We start from the raw sequence: 23,621 nt of genomic DNA, 5'->3' as shown, positions 1-23,621 counted from the left end.
GCCCACCGGTCGCCCTGCCTCATACCGAAAATCCGCCCGCTTTAGACGTCAGTCAGTTTAACGTCCGCTTAGATCAACGTCAAAAACTCCTCAAAAAGAGGCGCCAGGGCTTCACCCTCTGGGACGCTGCTGCTACTGTGCAGTCTCCTTTTTCCCAATATCCAAGTTATGTTTGCACAACAAGGGAGGGATTCCCCCCCTTCCCCGAGATTACTGCAAACAGATTTCGAGTGTAACATAAGTCTACAATGAAGGCCTTGCAGAGTCTTCTATAACCCATCAGACTCTGAATTAGTCTAATTCACCTTGGGAATTCATTCCGCTGTAAAACCTTCATTACTGAAAACACTAAGCTTAAACATTATTACTGTTTCTCCATTGGTTTTATGGATGACAGAATCCCTGGAAGTTTCGTGGCTGAGGTCTGGAATGGACGACGACTTTGGTTAGCAGCAGCTGTAAATTGTATGATTCATGTCTCCGCAGTGAATAAATATGATTGTGTTGAACAGTAAACTGCAGTTAGGAATCAATACATTATATCCAAGAGTGTTTATGGAGAGTGTTTCCATCCCCTCTGAAATGATGTAATATGGCTGCATTCCCCCCCCCCCGATTTACTGTTGTTTGCTTGCAGTTCGTGATGTGCAATGGTTCTGCTGGAATTTGCTAAAGCAAATTATCAGGACGTTCCTTTCTCTGTTACTATGGTACTGAACTGCTCTCAGTGAAATCCCAGGGTCAACAAATTGAATAAATTTGTAGATTTCGGTAATCTCTGCCTAGAGACTGCCAATCTCCCTCCTATTAAACCACAATACCCACACAATTAATTGATCAGTTAAGGAGGAAAAAAAAAGCAGTCTTGCAGTTCACTCAACCTGACTTTTCTGGTAAGTACTTTATGCAGACTTAAAATAGAAGGAAATAATTTTCTAGTTAAAAATCTTCCCATGCCAATGCATTATTCTGTCAACTATTACAAGGATATTAGTAACTTCTTTTAAAAGAACAACACATTAAAAGCACAGTGTAAATCAGTGTTACAGGATAAATATAGATCGTACAGAGCTATGGAATGAAGATAATTTAGAGTGCTTTGTCATACCACTTGATCTGAGCAAACAGGAGCGTATTTTCTATTTGCAATACGCCTTCTGAATACTGTTTCATATTAAATGATAATACAGAAATATTGTATAGCTGAGCAGTAGGAGAGAGAAAGAAGAGACAAAAAGTACGTCAAAAGAGATGGTGTAGTCATGAAACCCTGTCCCACTGAAATCATTGTGAATTCTGCAGTTTGTTTCAGTAAAACTAGGACTACCAGTGCTAATCCTAAATGTGATCCAGAAAAAACCCCCAACATTCCTACTAACTTCAGTTGAGCTGAATCACTTGCTTTTCTAAAGAGAAAGTAATCCAGTTTTGACAGGGCCAAAAAAAATTTGAGAAAAGGTTTTGACAAATAATGATAGTAAGTTGGGAAAGAGATGATGAATGCAGTGCTTTGTGTCTAATTGTATGCCTGGAGTACAAAATCTTTTTTTCAGGAATAAAATGCTATGATAGCTGCCAAGTATAAAATCTATCTGTGCAGAGCATCCCCCAGAAACTTCCATTTTAAGTCATCCAAACCTTCCAAAATAACTGTCATGTTAAATGAATTATTAGCCCTAAGACAAGAAAGTTCTTTGCCTTTATTACTCAAAAGAACTATTTCGTCTTGTTTAAAGTTATGTTTGTATTATGTGGCTACATGGATACCTACTTTACTCTTATCTCTGCTCTACTGAATTATTAATTTAAAGTCTAAACACTTCCTTTTGGTTATTGTATTTTTTCATCGCAGAATTTTCACTGAAAATGATTTTCAGTCGCATCTTGAGTTCAAACAGTTTAGGTGAAACAAGTGCAAGATTAAATGTTAGTTCTGCTTTTTTAATTCTGACATTTACATTTGTAACACTAATACACTAATGGAGTTGGCTGCTTCTTGTCACAGCAGTTTCTGCTTCGGGTCAGTAATTAATTATCATATCTTCATTGACTTGCAGGACAAAACATGACTCAAAATCACTAGGGTAGAACTAGTACAGTGGCTAGTGTTTGAAAGATTGCTGAGGGATTTGATTACTTGAAATTGCTACCCAAGAACTAATGCACTACAGCATGCGCAGTGTTAGAGTCAAACAGCCAGAATTAGCAAAGGAATTCAGTGCCTATTACCGAGACACTGCAGGACTTGACACCTCAGATCACTCCAAACCTAAGCCGCCTAGACTTCTTACACGGACAGGGGAAGATAAGCGCTTCCAAAGGGCACTTCAAAACCCCTGCTTGCTGAGCTGAGAGCTGCCTACAACTGGTCAATAGGAAACACTAAACTAAAACCAGGTCTCTAGATAGATTTATTAGTTGAATAGATTTATATCCCAAGTCTGTCCAGAGGTAAAAGTCAAAGATACAGTGATGGGTTTCTGCTAAACCTGTCCTAGAAAAAAAGATTCCTGTCTCAACCAAATCCTGCGGTGGGCAGGTGTTTTGTTTATCCGTACGTGTTTGAATAGCATTAACATGCATTTTACATACCCAGAGACAAAACGTATTAAGTATGAAACTGTTGCTTATTCAGTGTGTCCCTTGAACATATGCCCAGTCCTGGTTTTCCCTGCAAAAAAGGGCTGTGTAGAAGTTGCCGCGCACATTAAAAAGATACTGGAGCAGCATGGAGTACTCTTCTGGACGACTCTTCCTTCACTGGCTCAGTGACAACCCCCCGGCAGTTTCTTTCTTTTTGTTTTCAAATCCCAACTTTGTTTCCCCCCCTTTCTGCTAAGCTTGCAATCCTTTCAAACAATACCATTTTCAGTAATTCACTAAATAATATCTAATGTCTTAAAAGTTTTACAGCACTTCAGGTTTGCAAGCTGGAAGAGTTTTTACAGCCTCTGAGGCTGCCACAAATCAGAGAATTCATTATACAGCAAAATACACTCTCAAATTGAGACTGTTCTTGAAAACAAGCCTATTTTTTCTGCAATGATAGTTGCAAAACAACTGGAGGTTTTAAGCCAAATGGACCCCTTCACCTATGAAATAAGAAATGTCTGTGTTAAATCATTTTCCAGGCAGACACAGTAGTGGAGAAAAGAGTTCCCACTGTCCTCTTTCACCAAAGGGACCTAGCCAAAGATACATTTTTAATCAGTTATGGAGTGGCTGGAAAGGCTCAGGTTACTGCAGATGAGCTGGTTCTGACATCACTGCAGCTTGTTCCTGGGTGACCCTTGCTATTCCTCTAGTAAACTCTTAGTAGAGAAAGGGGGTTTGTTTGTTTGTTTTTTCTCCCCCAGATTTTTAGTTTCAGGTGGGGAGATGCACTTATGCCCTGAAATATCAAAAGCAGAGTTTAATCACAAAAAAGCTGAAGAAATATAAATGGAAATGAAAAATAACCCTGGACTTAATGCTGTTTGTTGCTCCCTCTTATCTTGTGCAAGATCAGGAAGAGTGTGATTGCATTTCTGTGCTCCAGCCGAGCTGCTTCTAGTAAAAAAGGGCAGCCAGACTAAGGCACTGGGGATGCCAGTTATTTTGGGCAGAGGCAGAATGACAAGCGGATGTCTTGTGGCAAGGAAAATTGATAACATTTCATTATTTTACTGTACTTTATAATAGAAACTAAAATAAGTTTTGGATGTCTGTAAAGCAAGCCCAGAAAATATGGCAGCTCTATGCAGGATAGTCTCTGGACTTCTTTGTTGTTGCTCTTTTCCTTGAAGATTTGTAATCCCTATCCAAAAAAATCCAAGGTTTGTCCTGATCAGGAGAAATTCAGACCCCCTATGTGAAAAAGCTGCCAGGTTCTGTCCACTTCCCAAAGTTAGGAGATGACAGTTCACAGAGGTTATACCTGGCAAGGATTGCTAAAGACTTCTCAGTCGAAGGTACTACCGAAGTGGGTGTTAAGCAGGTCGATGAGACAGTGTCTCACACCCACGCGTGCATCGAGTTAAAGGCTGGATCCATTTAACATTTAAGAATGGGAAGGCTTATGCTCCGATGACAGCAGTTGTGAGCTGTCAGCCTTGGATCTAAGAAAATGCTTTTGTTGCATCAAAGATTTCCCTGACGCTCACACCATCCCTCAGCTGTCCACTGCACCTCTCCCATTTTGTTAATGACAACAGAACGTGGGCTTTTCCTTCAAAACAGAAACGGGCATCTATTACTTATGTAGTGAAGAGTCAATTTTTTCTCTTGATTTTGCAGCCATTCGAAAGAAAATAATTTTGTGTCTTCTCCTTCACAATATACCTAACATATACTGATTGCTTTTGGCAAAATCACATTAGCACAATCTCACTACATTACTTTGCTGAGTGTCTCTACATTACAGGAGATCTATTGCCATTAAGAGAGAGAAAGAGAAAAAAACCCACAGTCATTTGGTTTATAATAGGGTAGGAGATGAAAACACTTCATGTTGGTCTTACAGACTTAATTCTAGTTCCCTGGGAACCTTTCCTTTTACTATCTTCAGCAGAAGTGAAGGAGTAAGAAAGCCCAATCTAAGTCCTCAACAATCAAAAGTCTAACTAACAGAACAGTTAAGTAGCACATGATGAACTAAATTTACTTACTGGAGGGCTTCCTAAGCAGGGCTTTTTCTGTCTGAAGATTAAGGGCTGTCAGTGTACTTCGAAATCTGTTGCTTTTCAAGCTCTCCCTTGCCAGGAATACATCTGGTTCATCTAACTGACTGTAAATGTTGAGCTTTAATTGCTTGCTGGAAAGTCTGCATGACAAATCTACAACCCAGATTCCTTATTTAAAGAAATTCCTGAAGATCTTTAAGAAAAAAAAACCTTACTTGATCTCATGACTTTTTTTTTCCTTCATACTGCATCAAAAGAACAACAACAACAAATCAGTTGTCTTTGTTATCTTCCATTCGTCTTTATTATTCTACACTTCAGCTCTTATAAAAATTAGATGTATGGGCATAATTTTAAACATACAAATATATATTGTCAAGAAAATTATTTTGTCATTATGATACACCCATTTGGTACTAATCCCAGAAGGGGGAGAAGGAACTTAAATATAAAACCGCTCTATGGGGTAGGAAGTTCAAAATATTTTCTAATAGATGCGATTACAAATGGAATGCTTGTGTCAGGGAGACTGGAAAATCTCCATTGCAGAACTCTGAAGGAACTGCTCCAGAACAGAGACCATAGTACCCGAATTTAAGAAAGTGGAAGAAAAAGTTATTCAGCAACTAAGGGCCTGTAAGTCCAATTTCTGCTGTAGACAAGGTTTTAGAGCAAAATTTGAAGGGGAAAAAAAAAATATCCCAGGACTGATGCTGTTTAATATTGGCAACTAACAACATTGGCAGATACATGAGGTGCGCTAATGAGATGAGCGAGACAAACACAGGAGGCAGCGCCCATGGCACAATCTGAAGCACACACAAAGAAATGCACGACCCACGTACTGAAGGATAGAGAGGCGGTGAGAGGTGATGGTAAAAAGGCAAGGTCAGGCACTCAAGGGCAAAGTGCTGTTCTGCCATGTGCTGGCACCGCATCAGCCGAAAGTCACAAAAAGACAGACCTGCGGAGGTTAGATGCACTTAGGAACGACTGTGAGTGGCTGCGATTCAACTCTTGGGATGTTAGTTGAAACCACAGAAATGTCTATCTGCTATATTTCCAATGGCTATACTATCTCCTCCCCTGTGAAGACAGAATGGTAGAAAGCACACGGGGTTGCTTTTCCATATCTGTACTCAGTTTTTATTTAAGCAACTACCTGTTCCTTCTCCTAGCAGAAAATAGTCTTAGGTGACAACTTTGCCTACTGCTTGCAGTGCAGTTCTGCAGTCACATTCAGTTTTGCATGTTGCAGCCCTCCCTTCTAAAGAATACACACATTTTAGTACTCAGAAAGTTACGGAAGAATTGCTTGAATTTGCCCTCATCTTGACCAGAGAGCTTCAGAGATTTAATTCACGCATTTTAGCACAAGATGGATTACAGCAATATGCTTCTGGCTGCTCTCTCAAAGGTAGGTGTTGGTAAACTACAAGCAAAATGTTTGATGTCAAAGACTTGACACGTACAAAGTACCAAGAGCCCGATTTTGTCAGTTTTATGTTGGCTGGCTGTTAAAGAATGAAAAGAGTACAAAATCAGCCCAGAACAACCAATGTCACAAAAACCAGATCTATGAATTAGAAGGCACAAGGATTAAATAGGTCATAATGCCCTTTCCTACTTACCCATCTTCCCTTTTACAGTTACATCCCGCAACTAACTCTGCAGACCGTGCTGTCCATGCAGTCATGGGGAAATCTTGCTCCTATCTGCATCAGTGACAATTTGGCCAAGGGCAATTTGTCATTTGGAGACATGGAATTTGATTCTTGTCTCAATTACGCAGTACATGGAAGTGCATGAAAATTATTATCTTTCCTATAATTCTCTCATTACAATTCACAACAGTTAAATTTTCAGTGTGTTTCCTACCACCTTTTCCTTAAACAGGCTTTCTGTCTGACAATGCTAGTCTTCAAGTGGCTTCTCATGTAAAAACTATGCATGGAGAGTTTACAGACTAGAACACTTGTTATTTGCAAATTAGTTGTTTCCCCAACCTTGGGAAGGGAGGAGTAAAACAACGCTGCTGTATAATTCTGTAAATTGAGATTAGCATGAAATATGTTATTTAATGCAGACCGAAAAAAAAGATTGGTGGAATATGTATGAAGTATTCCAAATAATTGCTTGATTGTGATGCTAATATGAAAGAAGAGGGCTTACATTTCTCTCTCGCTTTCTCCCTCTTTTGTGTGCATGTGTGTGAATTTCAAGACCTTTTCTGAAAGCATTTCCAGTTTCTAGACATCTTTAATTTACCAGCATTCAGAAACACAAGGAGGAAGGAAAGGGAGAAAAAGAAAGGTATTTTTAAGCTTCAAAAAAACTCACCAGACAAAGATGAATGCCCAATTTAGCTCCAAAATGCAATACCATTTGATGTCAGATAAAAGGCTGGATTTTCATTTACTTTGTTAATCATAAATACAATGAAGAGAGAAGATCTTTTTTAATTATTTCATTTCATCACAAGTGCGATTTCAGTGATGCAGATCATAAAAATGCATTCACTGAGGTGAATTAAAACCCTTTTACTTATATACTCCAACAAAATCACCAGAGCAAATTGTTTTATTGAGTTCTCTTTACTAGCTACTCATCCCCTCTTGGAGGCAGTGATCTGTATTTGTGTCAGACACTGATCTCCAAGTGCAGTTAGAAGTATCAAAGACAGCTGGAAAAGAAACTTGCTAAATAGAATGTAGCAATAATAAACATAAATGAATACTCATTCATAATCACAAATGATCATGAACAGTGAGGTGTTGAGTTGTGTTGGACTGTTAAGAGGACATCACCAATGGATGGATGGGGTGATGGATGAGGTTTACGCTGAGGGTGGTGAAGCACTGCCACAGGTTGCCCAGAGAGGTGGTGGATGCCCCATCCCTGGAAACATCCAAGGCCAGGTTGGACGGGGCTCTGAGCAACCTGATCCAGTTGAAGATGTCCTGGCTCATTGCAGGGGGGGTTTGACTGGATGACCTTTAAAGGTCCCTTCCAACCCAAACTATTCCATGATTCTGTGGATGCTGATCCACATCCCTGTTACCCTCATGCCAGATGTTGCTGTCAGCAACGTGGAGTAGGTACAGTTCATGCAAGTCTATCATCAGATAGTGGAATTTCTAAAATTTGGGGAATCCCATCCTCAAACACTTGCAAGAAACCACAATCCCCACCTACAAAGAATGAGTCTGAGAAGTGGGGGAAACCAACAGAGAAGAAAAAAAGGACAGGTCATTAACTTGGAAAATACAGCAAACTAAATGAATTAGTCAAATACAGCTCAGGTAGGTATCACGATCTCCACAGTTCTTCGTCCCTTCCCCATGCACTGAACTCTACTTGCACACAGCTGGCAGTGGGGAATACAGTCCTGAGGCAGCTTTGGGCTGGTCCACGTCAAACCTTTTGTGAAACATTGCCTCCTCCGATTCTAGGAGTCCACTTTCCAAAGCAGTTTTTTCCTCAGTGACTACACAGAAACAGCATTATATGAATTCACTCTTCCCCGCTGTAGCCCTCTGCAACTGCAGGGGAAGGCTCCTCAGTGACACATCCTCCTCAAGGAGCCCTGTGTTACCTGTGCCATGCTATCGCTTGTTTCTCATCATAGTGCAGGAACACCATTTGAAGTAACATAAAAACATTACTGTGTCCTTACTGGTTGAGACACCCTCCTTACCAGAGCTGTGTCATTTCCATCTCTCAGACCTAAACTGCTTTCTCAGCTTAAATCAATTGCTTAACCAGTTTCATACTGTTTTTGCAGATATGCTGGCTCACAAAGCATCACTGGAGGAATTTGGAGTTTAAGAGAAAGAAGCTGCTTCAGTCCAAACTCCCAGTGCTTGAAGCATAGGAAAGGGCATCTCCATCCTCTGTAGTCTTTGCCTGCTAGTTCTAGGCAGTAGTAGAAGTTCAGCTGCTAATGCAGATGAAGAGCTTTTGAGATCATTCCTCCCTGATCATCAGTGCAGAGTGGCAAAGGCCTCCTTACCCACTGCAGCTTTGGTCCACAGAGCTTATAGTTATTGCTCAAATGGAAGGCAACCGCGAAGGATCACAGAAGGATCGATGTATGGAGATAAAACTCCAAGAAATCAATCTGCAAAAAGTCTGAGGGAATCTGCTTATTTCGCTGTATGTTCATTTTCTGATATTCATATAGAGAATAGCCAAAAAGCACGTTTAGAAATAAAATCCCTATGCAAATGCTGATTAATATTCTGTTTATATCTAAAGAAAGGTATGGATCATTGAATGAATAGCAGGATTTTGAGCGAGAATAAACAACTAATAGTTTTTCCTCCTGTAACTTTCTCTCACTGTAGCCACACCACATTGCTAATGTTAACACCAACTTTAATCCTACTAAATCCTCACTTACATGACGAAGTCTTTAGTTATGCTGTTAAGTAACACTATGTAATCAAATTAGTGTTTTGATGACAGAGATCTGAGAGCCACCAAAAGCAGGTGCTGGCAAACCAAAGAGCTGCTGTCAATGTTTTCTAACGTCTCTTCTGTATGGCTTAGCTCTCCAAAGAATAAAATTTTGCTTTAATAAAACATCAGCTTGTTAACAGCCTCCGCATTTACTTTGGAAACTGGAATGACCTGAGGACCAAAGCATCTGTCCCCTGTTTTCAGCTGCTGCTCTTCAAAATGCTCTCAGGTTCAGTAAAACGCTCCTGCACAGCAACCCCTGGGGCTGTGCCTTACCCTGTGCCTCAGGTTTCAGAATTTGCCTGTCCATGTGGCATTACAGCACCTCTTCTATAGCATGCAGGAAGTCCCAGCACACAAGTCTATTTGCCATACTTTACTTCAGAAACATTGGGCTTAAAAGTCTTTGTGAACAAACTGTGTTCACAGAAGGTCCTATCCTTAACCAGCCCTTGGGCTGTATCGCCCAGGATACGGCCCCAGCCCTTCCACAGGAGCCAGCAGTTTACCTGCCACCTCTGCAGGGTGACGAGCTGCTTGCATTCCCCTGGGTGATGGTGCCACAGTGAGGTGCTCTTCTTAATTTTCATTTATTCTAAAAGGAAATTCTAAGTTTACTTCAACTACAGCAGTTTGTTTTTTTTTTTTTGCCTTTTTGCTCTGTCAGGGATGTCCAAACTCAAAACACATTACACGAATGTCACTCCCATCCCCCAAATTTTAGTGTTTTATTTAAATCACAAATTGGATAAGCCCACATCAGGTTTCTCTCAGTAACATACAGCATAGCAGAGATTTGCAAAAATCAGTATGAAAAGAATTCCTGAATCTACTAGTTATTTTTATTAATCTGGGCTGGACCTGAGCATAAGAGGCTTCCCAGGGCCCGCTGAGCTGTCTGTCAGCAAGACTTCAGGGGCAGTGCTCTAGAGAGGACACGCTGGCACAACAAAACCTGCTCACACAGCGACAGCAGCTCACCACTACGTTTTTTCCCCTGTGCAGGCAGCAGGGATGATGCGTTTCATGGATTAATCACTATGGGCTGATGCTCTTCCATAAAGCAGATTATCTCTGTGTTGCCAAAGAAGAAACGCAAGTGGACTTTTTTTCCTTTTTAAAGCACAGATCCAGACACACTGAGCAGAGGTTTTGTTCCAGTGTGTTGCGCTGGAGTACAAAGTCACAGCTCTCTCATGCAAAGTCAGGACGATGCACTAGGGATTGTTCTAACAGGCTGATTCGGCTCCCTGAACAGCAGGTTCATGTTGCAGTTGCATTACAAGCTTGACTAATACTGAAGAGACATATCCTGAAATCATCACTGAGCAAATACAAATGGAAAGATATGTGTGCTGTTCTCTGAAGACTCAAAATAAGGCACGCTTTGAACGCCTAATTTAGCAGAAAGTATTACAAGTAAGAGAGGCAGGAAAAATAAATGAAACATAACTTTCTGCTGCTGGAGTCTGGAATGAAACATGCCAGGGATGTACGCTGCGAAAGGACCAGGCAATGACGACTGGGGAAAGAAAGCAATCTGAGGGGGAGATGTTAAAAAAAAAAAACAAACCAAAAACCACCAACAACAAAAAAGCCCCCCAACCAACCAAAAAACCCAAACCCACAAGCTGTGAATATTTGCTGATAATCAACAAAAGTGAATCAGGATCTGCCTCTGAAAACTCTGCGAAGGTGTTGCACTGGCTGCACCATAAATACGGTGGAGCTGAACCGGGCCTTTTCAGAATGAGACAGAATTTGGGTGGGCTAAGTGCTTCCCTGGAGATGCCCCTTCTTCTATACTATCATTATATGGGCTGCCTTCATTAGGGACAAAGTTTCTAACTGTTGGACCTCAGGTGATTGCCTGAAGCTTTGTAGGAAGAAGAGCACCATAGCTCTGAGCACAGGAGCCCTGCCTTCAGGAGCTGTGATTGAGGGAGGTTTACCCAAGTACTCATTAAGGTAATAGCTATTGTAAATAGTCCTAGGAAGGACCCGCTGCAATAGCAGGGGATTGGGGTGCCCAGGAGGGTATGCTGGGGGCTAGGGGAAGTAGCTCAAGTGTTTTGTCTTTAGGAGGAAGTACAAAACATACTGAGGAATTTTTTATTTGAACTCTGTCACAGGAATGAACGTGGAAAATTCTGCTGTATTTATGAAACACAGCAGAAACTCCTCACCATTAAGTATAAGCAGGTAAAGTTACTACCTGCGCCAGCTGAGGGGTCTGTTCATCTCCCAAAGCAGGGCCCATTGCTGACAGCAGCAAAGCGTTCACTGACTGTAGTTATACAAATTTGGCCTTTATTGTAATCAATTTTCAGACAAGCCATAAATAGATGTATAACACCTCAGCAGATGCAGCCTCAAAAGGGTAAAATACATTAAAAGAAAAGCTTGCAAGATACAGGCAGTCTGGACCATGAATAGCAGCGTTAGCCAAAAATTTTCTTTTGTTAATATTTAGTTCTTTCCCCCCCCAATTATTTACAAACACACTTGGTGGGTTTTCTAATTAACTTGTTCATTAAAAGTTGTTTTCTAGACAGTTTATGCTAACGTAGTTCAGCCCGTGAATTTGCCGTGACTGCTGGTGCTTTAGGCACTCATTAGTTGCTCTGTGCGATGGGTAACCTGTATCACACGGCATCGTTGCTGCTCTGTAATGAGCTGTCTCCGAGGCTCCCCAGGAGCTCTCAGGGTAGAGGGTGGGCCCCCGCCAGGGGAATACTCCCCAAGAAACCTGTTTCTGGTTCTGCAAAATCCTCAGTAGGAAAAAAAGATGCTTGTATAAATATTTACAGGAAACAAGTAAAAGGGACAACGACTCATGAATACAAAGTGAATTCTCTGTTTTCATCAAATAGTATCCACAAACATTTTTTTTTCCCCATCTCTCTCAGAGATTACTTTAACTAAGAAAACTCTTTTCTGTTTGTTATCAGAGAAGAGATACTACAAAGACTAATAGGAAAATTATCAGGAGATTTGAAGAAGAAAAGTAAATAACTCTAAATTGCCTTCATATTTGCTTGCTCCAGCTCCATCCATTAATAATAAAAAAAAATGGTGATGGAAATAGCCTCTGTGAACATTTAGGATATCCCCAACCAGTCCAAGTGTTTGTTTGGTTTTTTCTTTTGATTTTCCCAGATCATTTGAAGTTTTCACCAAGAGAACAGACTTCCCACCACTTTCCCTTATCTTTATATATGTTAATTAAAAAAATCACCTGATTAATTTATTGTATTAATATTTTTTTTTTTTTTTTAAAAGAGAGGGTAGAAGTTTGGTGCCTTGGCAACAACTGCTTGGCTAGGGTGGCTCCGGCAGACAGGTACTGAGCTCTCTAACTGCTATTTGGCAACAGAAATGCATTCTTGCAACTACAAAGTGACTCTGCTCCATACAGTTGCAACCATTTCTGACTGCAAAAGCCAGCATGCAAAACCAGAGGGCAAACCAAGGGTGACTGAAAAATGCGGTCTTTAATGTTCTTTATTCTTTCTCTGGAAGCTTCGCTTCATATTCTCTATTATGTATTCATTGGGAAGGATCACAAACTATTATTTTTCCAGTTGCTGAGCAGGAGTCAGAGTCCTGTATAAGCTTAAAGCCCCCTTCCCTGCCCGGTTGTTTCGCAGCACAGGCAGGGATAGTCCTGCTCTTCCTCCTTCTTCGCTGCCAGCTGCTGTGGCAGCCCACGGGCCCCTCCGTGGCAGGGGCTGCCTGACCACAACAGATGCCCTGGGACACGCCAGAGAGTACCACCCTACCCGGCACGGTCCTTGCAACCCACCAGCAGTGCTTGGCAAGAAGCACCGGGTTGCCCGCTGGCCCCTTTGGTGTTTTCAGGTGCTGGCTGTGCAGGCCCAACAAGTCAAAACTTTTAGTTTAACATTTTAAAATTTTTCCCACCCTGCGTTAATTTTTAGTCCCGAGTTCAGCTAAGTGAACCATTAAAAGTGAAACAAACTGAGCTGAGTGACAAATTAAGAGGTGCCTCAGGCAGCCAACACGTTTCTTTTTTAACTTCCATCTGTCGAGTGCTGGCTTCTGAGGTATGTGACAAAAAAGCACCTTTCAGTCCTGCTGATGGGTGGCCTTACTGAGGAAGAGGAGGGAGAAGGGAGAAAACTGTACAGGTTATGGACCTTGAATCCAATACTCGGGCCTTTTGAAGCTGCTGGCTGATTTGGAAAATACATGGAAGAGGGAAATAATAAATCAAAATTTAGGTAACACAGATATCTGGAAAGCTGGTTTGGATGAGGGTATTAATTTTATCTTTAAAGAAAACTAACAAGGAGCTGAGCCAGAATACTTGAGCTTAACTTTCCTCTTTAGGCAGGAGAGGGAGATTCTCCAAAAGGCCATGTGAAACATCCAATATAGACATTAAACCATTAGGCAGTATGAATACACTCCTAATACCCAATAAAAGAGCAAGGACATTTGTGGCAATATTGTTTACTGAGTTGTAGTCCCAGTTAGAAAAAGGAGACTAGAAACACGGTCCCTTCCCTGAAGGGTTTACAACTAAGAGTGTTTTTTAGCAGTACAGAAATCAATGCATCTCTCCATTTGCTTATGGCAAACCTAGATGCATAAAAACAAAAATTACTGACTGGCAGTCTAAAAAACATTGAAAGTGTTTCACTGGCAGCGTGAGAGAATTTTTGGTTTTTAGAGAGTCATGTAGGCCTCAGTTTCCTTTGCTTTCCTGCAGCTCGGGAAACTAAAACCCTCCGACAGCAACAAATGAAGGGCTCTGTAAGGGCTTCGTGGGAGCTGGGGAGGGCCAGCTGATTAATTCTCTAAAAAAAAAGGTTCATTGAGATCATTGGTAATATGGTTGGTAAGAAAGCTTCCACCTGAAGTTTGCCAGCAAAGGCATTTTTTTAATAGGTATATGATAGTAAAATGACTTCTGGCAAATCCGGGGTATTTCTCCCCAGGAACACTGTTCACAAGACAATGTTGATCCTGTGACCAACCCTGACCTGGAGGGTGCTCTGCAGTTAGTAGGCAGCGTTCAGCACACCCTGGGATTGGTCCTTGGAGGAGAAAGAAACATTAGCAAGGGAAATTGCCACAATTGCAAACTGATTATGATATAGCAATTGTGCCCGATTTTTGTTTAAATTGGGCTCCCTCTTAATTTCTCAAGTATTAGAAAGAAACCTCAGTGCAAATGACATTCAGCTCTCTGGTGCAGGGTACTACTTTTAACAAGGCCCCCTGCGAGGGTTACTTAGTGACTGATGAATAGACCTCTTCGGAAGGCAGTAGAAGGATTACATTGCAGGCTGGTTCACCCCCTTCCCAACAAAATAAAAATGTGTTTGGGTACAGGGAATTTATTATGAACATTCGCATCGAGAAGTGAACACCTGCCGATGTATCTGGTCTACCATGACCTTTCCTAGCTTGTGCTTTTTAACTGAATCTTTTAATCTTAGCTACTTTTTTTTTTTAAAGGGTTGTGTTTTGAAAGTGCCTGGTGCGTTCATGTGTGAGCCCTTATATAAGTGCTGGAAAGCCATTCACAGGTTAGTGAATGGGTATGCATGGTAAAAAAACAGGATATGACAAAGCAGATGGAAAAAAGAAAATACTTCTAACAAATGCATAAAGATGATAACCTGTTGGCAGCTCTGGTGGTCTGGATACTATGGCTCAAAGGTCCTGAAACAGCCAGTTCAGAGCTGGAAAGTATACCAGGGAAGGACACCTCTATATGGATCCTGTTTCTTATGCCATTTCCATAAGCTTTTTCCATAGCATGTTCCAGGAGGAGCTGGAACTAGATAGAAGACAGTCAGAATTTATGCACTACATTCTTCAGGAATAATATGTGCTGTCATTTTTTAAACCTATAAAGGGAAACAAAAAAGCACAACAGGTTTCTTTAATAAAAATTTCCAATTTTTTAAAAAAGTGATTCTGCAGAACTGAATTTTATGTTGAAAAGTAAAAAAAAAAGGTCAGGGTTGGGCTTCATTTGAGGTTAAAATTACAGCAGTAGAAAGCTTGTTCAGTACCCAAAAGACTTTTCTCATATATAGACTAGATGCAAGTTTATTTCAGGCAAAGAACTTCTTAATGAAACATGATTTCAAATGCTTCCCTCAAACAACATATTTCATAATTTCAGAAAGAGGCAAAGATTAACAATAGGGTAAATAGGAGGATCTTAGTCTCTGTATTTGGCTTTTCTTTGAGACTTACTCCTTGAGTAGAATTTAATTTTGCCCTTTCATGTCCCTGAGATGTAGTGCAGATTTGCCAGCTAAGAAATCCAAATTTGACCTCTGTGGCACCTGGATTTTCTGAATTCAGATACCCTTCCTTTTACATTCGTTTCAATATGCACATTCTGAAAAAAAATATTTTTACATCCATTCCTTCAGTTGTAGATTGAAGGTCAGATACTTGGCCACAGCTTTGCCTGACCACAGCAATGCTGATTATTTCCAGCATCTGCAGTAGGACTCGTAATACTACAGCTGTAGCAGAAAGCCAGAGTACCAGAAAGGACATAAGAACACCCAAGAGGTGTAAACTGAGCACAGTTTGTAAAAAAATGCACCAGTCTGTGACAATACCCACGCAATACTAAATGCTAGAAAATACCTGGAAATTCACTGGGGAATTGGTTCTTTCGGCTTACTTGTTTCCAACTGTATCATCAACTTTTTCTCACTAGCTTGTAATAGTTGTTCGTTGACTAGGCAAAAACCGCTCCAGTAGATATTTTGCACGAGATCTCATCTGAGGATAGCACTATGTAGAGACATTTTTTATTGGTTTCAACATAACCCTGTATTCTATGCAATTATTAAACCCCTTCCATACGTTGAATTGAGGCTGATTTTGTTGCTTGGATAGGGAAAAAAATTGTTCAGAGCAATGTCAGCTCTACTGGTTGTGCTGAAATATTAAGAAGTATAAGTTATTTATATACAGACTGAGACACAGAAGAGAGATGAGTTCTTCAGAACATTACATATATAAATTATATACAATGCTTGATTCGAGAAAAAGTTTGTTAGGAAACATCCACCTGAACTTATTTAATTTCATTTTTTTCTTTTTAAAAATCAATGTTAGCCAATGTTTAGAAGAACAATATTGGAATTTTAGCTCAACACCGAAAATAGAAAAAAAAAAAGAGTCCCATCAACTATAAACATTGTCTCCCTCTTGCTATAACAAAAACAATTACATTTATTGAAGATGAAGATGTGCCTTGAACAAAAGGGAACACCAGATTTTTATCGTAGCAATAAAGACCTTCATCAAATAATTTCTAAGATATTATTTCAATATTTGAGTCCTGAGCATACTCTGCAGGACAGCTGCAGTGTAAAATGTCACCACAGTAAAGTCCCAGCTCTTTATGACTCTTAGTGAAGTTTTTATTTAATTATGTTACAGTAGACCAAGCACTGCTTTAACAGCAAAACTGCTTAATATTAAAAAAAAATTGCACAAAAGCTTTCCTAACAATGTGGTTTGTTCTACTTAAAGAGTGGTCTCTTGTGTTGATTTCTTTATTCAGGTTTTCTGCTGAGACTTCTTTGAGATCTGGATCAAAGCTACGGTTTGATTTTATTTTGCATTAGGCAGTATAACTTACCACATATAAACTTGCAGCAGGGAAATAAATATCCCCTCACCTTAAGTGCTCATTTATTGTTCTCGATCTGTCACACTTGATTAAAATATAGAGCTTGCCTCCCAGGCTGAAATTAGCTTTTCATTTTAAGTGACTAGCATTCAGGTCTGAAAAATAACAGCCCATTTGTTTCAATATTTACCATGTCCATTCAGAAGGGGCTTACATTATGGCCAATTAGTAGTTAATTGTGATCCATAATTCAAACATTTGCTTGCTATTTGGAAATGCAGGAATTGGACTGCACACGGAATTGGACTGCACACGGCTCTGTGCCTTTCATTGAGAGACAAGTCATGGCATAGACTGGGGATGGTGCCGTAACAAGAACTATCAAAGCCTGGCATACGTTAATCTTGGGAAGAGAGGGAAAGGAGGAGTATGGAAGTTGTTTAGAGTGCAAATCTATTTGAAAACATGGCCAGACACTTGCTTTGAGTGCATGCTTTGGGGCTGTGAAGGTGTCCCCTGCAGAATTCAAGTTCAAGACATTTCACATCTATTCCTGCTCTCTACTTGCTTGATCCAAACTCCTCGAGGCTGTGTCTATGCAAGCCATTTACTCAGTGTTGCTTGCTTGCTTTTCTGTCTCCAAGTATGTGTATGGGAAGGGGCAGAAACAATTTTACTGAAGAAATATATCCAAGAAAGAGCCCCAAGCATAGATCCTACATCGAAGAAGGAATTGATGTCTCCCTCAGCCATATGCACCCCTACAGCGGCAAAGCAGTTGAATATCTGGTTCTGGTGAACTGAAAGCCAGAAACTCAGTCCAGCCCATATTCATCCAACAGTGTGAACTGGAGAGCTAATGAGCATCCACGGATCCCATCTGAGTGATTTGGATGACAGGAGCTTTTTTTTTGGGTGGTTGTGGATAGGAGGGAGTGGGGGGGTGGGGGGGGGGGAGTGGGGTGTAAGGAATCTTCATTAGTTGATTGTCAGAGGTATTGCTTTTCACAAGGGTGTCCTGCGCTATCCATAAAGGGTACAAGCATCCAGCAAACCAGGATAGGACATCCCTTCCAGTCTCAAAAACAGCTCAGAAAACAAGTACACATGGGCAAATTGGGTGCAACAACCCTTGAGAGATGGCCTTCTCCACTGCAGCATGACCAGTGTTGCCTCCAAAAGGAAGCACTGTTTCTGAATAATTGTCCAAAGAAGGCTTTCCTCCTGAGCTCCACATATGACTTCGCTGTCTGCCACTGCAAAATTTGGGAAGTCCTCAGTGCTGCTTGTCAGCAGCCGCATACAACGGTGCAAAGCCTACAGGGCTCACTCACCAGGACTTAAATCTTATGCTGACAGTTTACTGCTTTCCATTTAAAAAACATGATTCTCCTGGATTATTGTCATTGCTACGGGCAGTGCTTTGTGCTGGAAGGCAAGGGGAATAACAACTTTATTTTAATGGCTCTTCTAGTGGACTGTAGTTCTGAAGACAGTTTTGGTAAAGAAGGACGTAACAGGATTGAATTCTCAGAGCAATCAGTCACCCAAATGGAAGAAAATATGAATAACAAGAGATTGAAGTACACCCAAGTTGCTTTTCCCATGCTGTCTTACTCATCTCCTAGCTTCTGTTCTTCTCTCTCCCCTATCTGTTCCTGTTTATTATTTTCAGTGTTGTTTTATATGAAAAAAAAGGACTTCCAGAAATGTGCCCCAAGTACCAGGCTCTCAACAATTTCAGAAAGGACTGCTGCTAATCTGTGTCATAATTGGTGCTCAGACTTTTTTTGAGGTTATCTTAATAAAGGCCTGTTGCAAACAACTCATGGCACAAAGTCATAAAGTAGTGTAAGTGCTAAAAATAAAAAAAAGTCACCTGGCAAAGTAGCCACTGAGAGATCATAATTTTAATTACACATTTTAAGAGGCAACGCTGAGAAGCTGAATTTTTCACAAAGCTTTGTGCCTAAAGGAGGGGATTATTCAGAGATGACGGTTTTACCCTTAAACAGTGAAGCGATTTATTGAGATGTACTGTGACAACTACCAAATTACAGCTCTGGAAGCATTTGTATGAAATATCCAATCAGAGAGGCTTTTCTAATCAGTGCTATCTCATCTTTTTTATTAGCACTGCACCTGTGATGCCTATGAAATGATAGTGTTGCTTGTCTGTAATACGGTATTTTTAAATGCATCTAATCTGTAGGATCTCAAAGTGTTTTGCAATAGATTAGTATTTTAGTGGGCTTTCCTGCTCTCCCCTCCTGCTTTTGGTAGTAAATTGCAGGCTGTAGAAATAAGAATTTAAAACAAAGCTTTTTTTTTCTTCTTAAAAAAAAATAGAAGAAGAGAAAGTTTTCTAACATCAGGTCTTTGCAAAGCAGGTCTTGGTGTCTTACGGATCTTAATAGTTAATGGCATCATTATGAGTTATGGGTTTTCTTTAAGTTTTATTTTATTTATTTACATTATAAAATGTTTGTTCATTATTTACGATACCATAATCCTCTCTCTTTTTTTTTTTCTTTCTTAAATTTGACTACAGAAAGTGACCTGAAGCATAAGAGATGAAATGATTTATCCCTGGACACATCTTAGATCAACAGAAGAGTAAGGCAGAAGAGGGCCACTGGCTTTTGAAAGCAGGGAAGTCTTCAGGAGGAAACACCTAGAAGTCTGCAATACAGAATAAATAAAAACCTGAGTGAATTGCCTGGGATGTGGGACAGGAGACATCTAGAGTCTCTGGACTAAAAAGACTAGTACTTGGCAGGTGGATATAGAGTAGCACAAAAGGAGTCCAAGCCTGGAAGCATTTAACAGAGGAGAAAGGTCTGTCAAAGGTCACAGGGCTACGAAGAGACATCAGTGAATTTTAAGGAGCTTTGGAGGTGGTAACTCTGTGCCCTCCCAAATAGCTGCCTCAGCAGCTGGAAAGGTGGACGTGTGCGGGTATAAGTGTGTGCTGTGCTTTTTTTCTCATGAATTTTCAAGTCTTACAGAGGAGGAAGTGAGACATGTTCAGTTTGTACTTGAAAGAAAAATTTGTTCTCTGCTACAGTTATCTGGAAAAATCTCTGAAAAACAAACCAACCACCCCCAAAAAACCCACCACACCAAACAAAAGGTGACCCAACTACCTTTCATTGCCGCTCCACTTTTTGCTAAATAGCTCAAACGTACAGGTAGTATATTTAGTTTCAGAATGACTTGAGGGAAATAATTAAAACATGCAACCATTAAGGCAATGGCAAATACCTAGAAAACATACTGCCTGTCTTTTAAGGTTGAATACAGAACAAGAGAATCATGCTTCCTGATGCTCTTACCGAAAACATTTTATTATCTCTAAAGAGAGAGACTTAGATATCAGTTAAAATGGGTTAAACTATTACATTTTATAACTTCATAAACTGCAATTTATGAAAGATAAGGAATTTCCTACTTTCTGAAACAAAAGAGCGCGTTACTCCAGAACGTCATATACCAAGCTCCAAAACACACTGCTCTGGGTAGGATCATCCCCCCCACTTGGCTTTTGTTTCCAGCAGCTTATTTCACAGATGAGGGTTGGGAGGTGTACACGCAATTAATTCCTCGAACTCCATAAACACACATTTCATCCCTCTTTCCAAGAATGCTCTCCCAACAAGAGCACAGGTGGTTCATGTTATTCTGAAGCATTTGTATTTTGCAGAGCTTTCCTTCTGTCCTGCTCAGTGGGGACAGCTTCTGAGCTCTGCACTAGCTGTACCTATGCTACAGGAGAAAATACACAGCAGTTCTTGCCACCTTCCTCCACACACCCAGATTTTCTTTCAGTGCAAAGCCAGAAATACAGGGAAATGCCACCCAGGCATTACCCATTCAGCTAGGGAGGGCAGGTGAATCACAGAGTACTGCCCCATAGTATTGAGGAAAAAAAAAAAAAAAAAGCTGTCAGACAGCTAGGCAGATTTAAAACAAATGGGGAATTCCCCAGCAAAAAAACAACTGCACTGCAAATAAACTAGCATAACACAGCAGTTCACTTCAGACCAGTACCAGGGCAGGCAAGAGAATAAAGCTTATTTCCCAAGAAATACTGAGCTTTTCCTTTCTTTCTCAAAATACAAAATCCATTTGAATGTCTCTGTGAGCAAGAGGGAGAAGCCACCTACCAGAATAACCAGGTCCTGCCATGCTCGGGGCACTCATGGATAAGAGATGCTGGCTTTCATCTGGGCTCTGCAGCGCTGCCTCCATACGACTGCTCGAACACACTGGCCAGTGGCTATTACAGGAAGGAGAAGACCAATGCACTCTTCTCCAGTTGCTGAGAAAGGGTGTGGTCAACACAAGAAAGCTTCTCCAACTAAAAATGCTGCTTAAACTGATACATACTCCTAAAAATTTTGCAAAAAAAAGGGCATTCTTCAGTGAAATGAGCAAGGTCCTTGAATAGAGAAGCAAGTATGGCCCAATTACCCACAGACTTATACCTTGCAACAGGTTGGCTTTAGCATCTGTGTAGATTCAAGCTTTTAACTGAAACTTCCCAACTGAGTATTTAGAAGTAATTTCTCCCAGGTGGTTTCTCTGATGTCTAAGAAGGTGTTAATTGATCCTGCAGCTGGGATCAATTCAATAATTCATCCCTCAGCTGGGCACTGAAAGATTTCTTTCCTTAGTAGAGCTGCTGATGAATGTGATGACATTGAGTCCATATTTCCCTCTGCAAAAACATTTTATCAAAAGGTTTCCAAACAATTTCTTTAAAAAAGGGCATTAATCTTGGGCAGTCTCCACAGAAAGACTAATATTTAAAGAGAACTAAATTCCACCCCCCTCACCCAACCCTTTTATATTATTTCTTTAGAGTTAATTTAGTGCATATTAGCAGGACAGTAGAGGTAAAAATTCTGAGTCATCTTTCCTCTGGCTGCTCTGTGGAGCTCTGACCCTAAAAACAACCGAGTGGAAATTAATAAATCTTTAAAAAAAATAAATTAAGAAACAAGCAGGAATACCAGAAATTCTGTGAAAGAAATCCGTTCACGTGAAATGTGTTCAACACCTTGAAATGCGCAAAGCACAAAAAGGCTAGAATCGGCAAACGAGGCCATAAAGCACTACAATGGGATGCCATACCTTCTGAGGACGAATTTGTCAGGCTGTTGATAGCAGGTGCTTTAATTTAGTTGACTTAATTGAGGATACATGCAGGAGGAAAGATTTTGGAATTTTACTACTCAGTGTAAAACATCATCTTCCAAAATGAAAACTGACACACATAGAGATAAGTAAAGAAAGTTTTGAACAAACGAAAGGTTAGTAAAGCAAGATAAGCACCACCACAAGATATAATTCATGTGTTCTGAACTCTGATAATTGCATAATTGGAACATATAACTCCCCTTGTCACTGCGAGTCCATTTTCTCTAATTCCTTTATTTTTCTTAGTTTTTCTGTGGTTTTCCTTTCAGTTTTAGCAAATTAGGAGGGAAGAGAGGACAATGAAACTGTTGCTAAATGGCCAAATGCTTGATTTAATGCCATTTCCTTTGCAGAACAGAAGTCATCTGTTCTGCCCATGCATGGAAATAATTTAATTTAACAACATAATAAACATTTAGAAAAGCATTAATATTTGATTACTAAGTGGTGTTATTATACTAGTGCCACTTCTTTTTAAAAATATTTGCTCTAAAAAAGTATAGATTAAACATCTAGAGGATAAAGTGTAAGCACTAGTTGAAACTCCCTAGAATGGCTTGCAGAGAGGGATGGCTTATTGGCCCTTAAATTAGTCCATACACGGGATTTTAGCAGCTCACAAAGAAAGCTTTAAAATTAATCAGAGGGCTGCCTGTTGGTAGTTCAGTTTTGGTATGTAAAGAGGAATGATTAGGATGTGAAGAAACAAAACAGAATGGCAAATTAAAAACACGAAGTGGAACAGCTCCAGAAAGAAATACAGAGATAGTGTTTGCTGGGAAAACCAACAACCTGACGGTCAGGCCTTTTTTTTAAATTTTTCTTTTTGATGTACAAAAAGGCAGAATAGGGAACTGAATGCAGGAGCCTGAATTTTAACCACTGGTTTACTAGCTATTCTGGATTAGGTTTCAATCTCATATTTTGTGAAGAAACACCAACAATTTAGGTGCCTTTTTCTGTTCCTCGTTTTCCTCAGAAAAATCCATTGACAGGGACAAATGAATAGCATTAGGAAGAACACTTAATTCTCCAAAAATTTTGGTCCAGACAAACCCATTTCCCACCATGCTGTACTCCAGAGCCAATTTACTTGCCAAACATTACTTCACGTAAAGTCCTTTAAGGAAACATGATGAACAGTCTCGCTGGAATGCAATCGGTGGAGCTGCTCAGCAAAACTCCTGCCCTGGAGGCATCATCCCTGGCTCCCAGCACAGGACGGGGTTTCCATCACTCTCAGACCTCTGTGGTCACTTCGCAGCTCTTCTGTGCCTCTTGCTTCTCTACTGAAGTGGCAGTTTGCAATTTTTTACCCGATTCAATGTGATCCAATGAAATACTGCAGGCAGAAGGAGGGTGAGGAGCTGGTGTTTGGGATACAGAGAGATACCACTTTTTGTTTGGAATAGGCCTTTAAGTATCTCATACTGCACAGTTAACATCACATTTCTGCTCTCTGCTCACTGAGGAACCTCAGGAAAAGTTCTGATTGAGTGAAGGATATTGCACCTGAGGAAAATAAAACGCATAAGCAAAGTGAGAATTAAACATAAGTGTGTGCCAGCAATTGCAGTGCGAGAGAATTAATACCGCTTTTGTGGGTCCTGGCTAAGGATTATATCCCTGCAAGAACTATGCTTTGATTTTTCTATCTT

This window comes from Pygoscelis adeliae, unplaced genomic scaffold (assembly GCF_000699105.1).
Source record: "Pygoscelis adeliae isolate BGI_AS28 unplaced genomic scaffold, ASM69910v1 Scaffold286, whole genome shotgun sequence".
In the NCBI taxonomy this organism is placed as follows: Eukaryota; Metazoa; Chordata; class Aves; order Sphenisciformes; family Spheniscidae; genus Pygoscelis; species Pygoscelis adeliae.
This window is presented reverse-complemented; position numbering follows the sequence as displayed.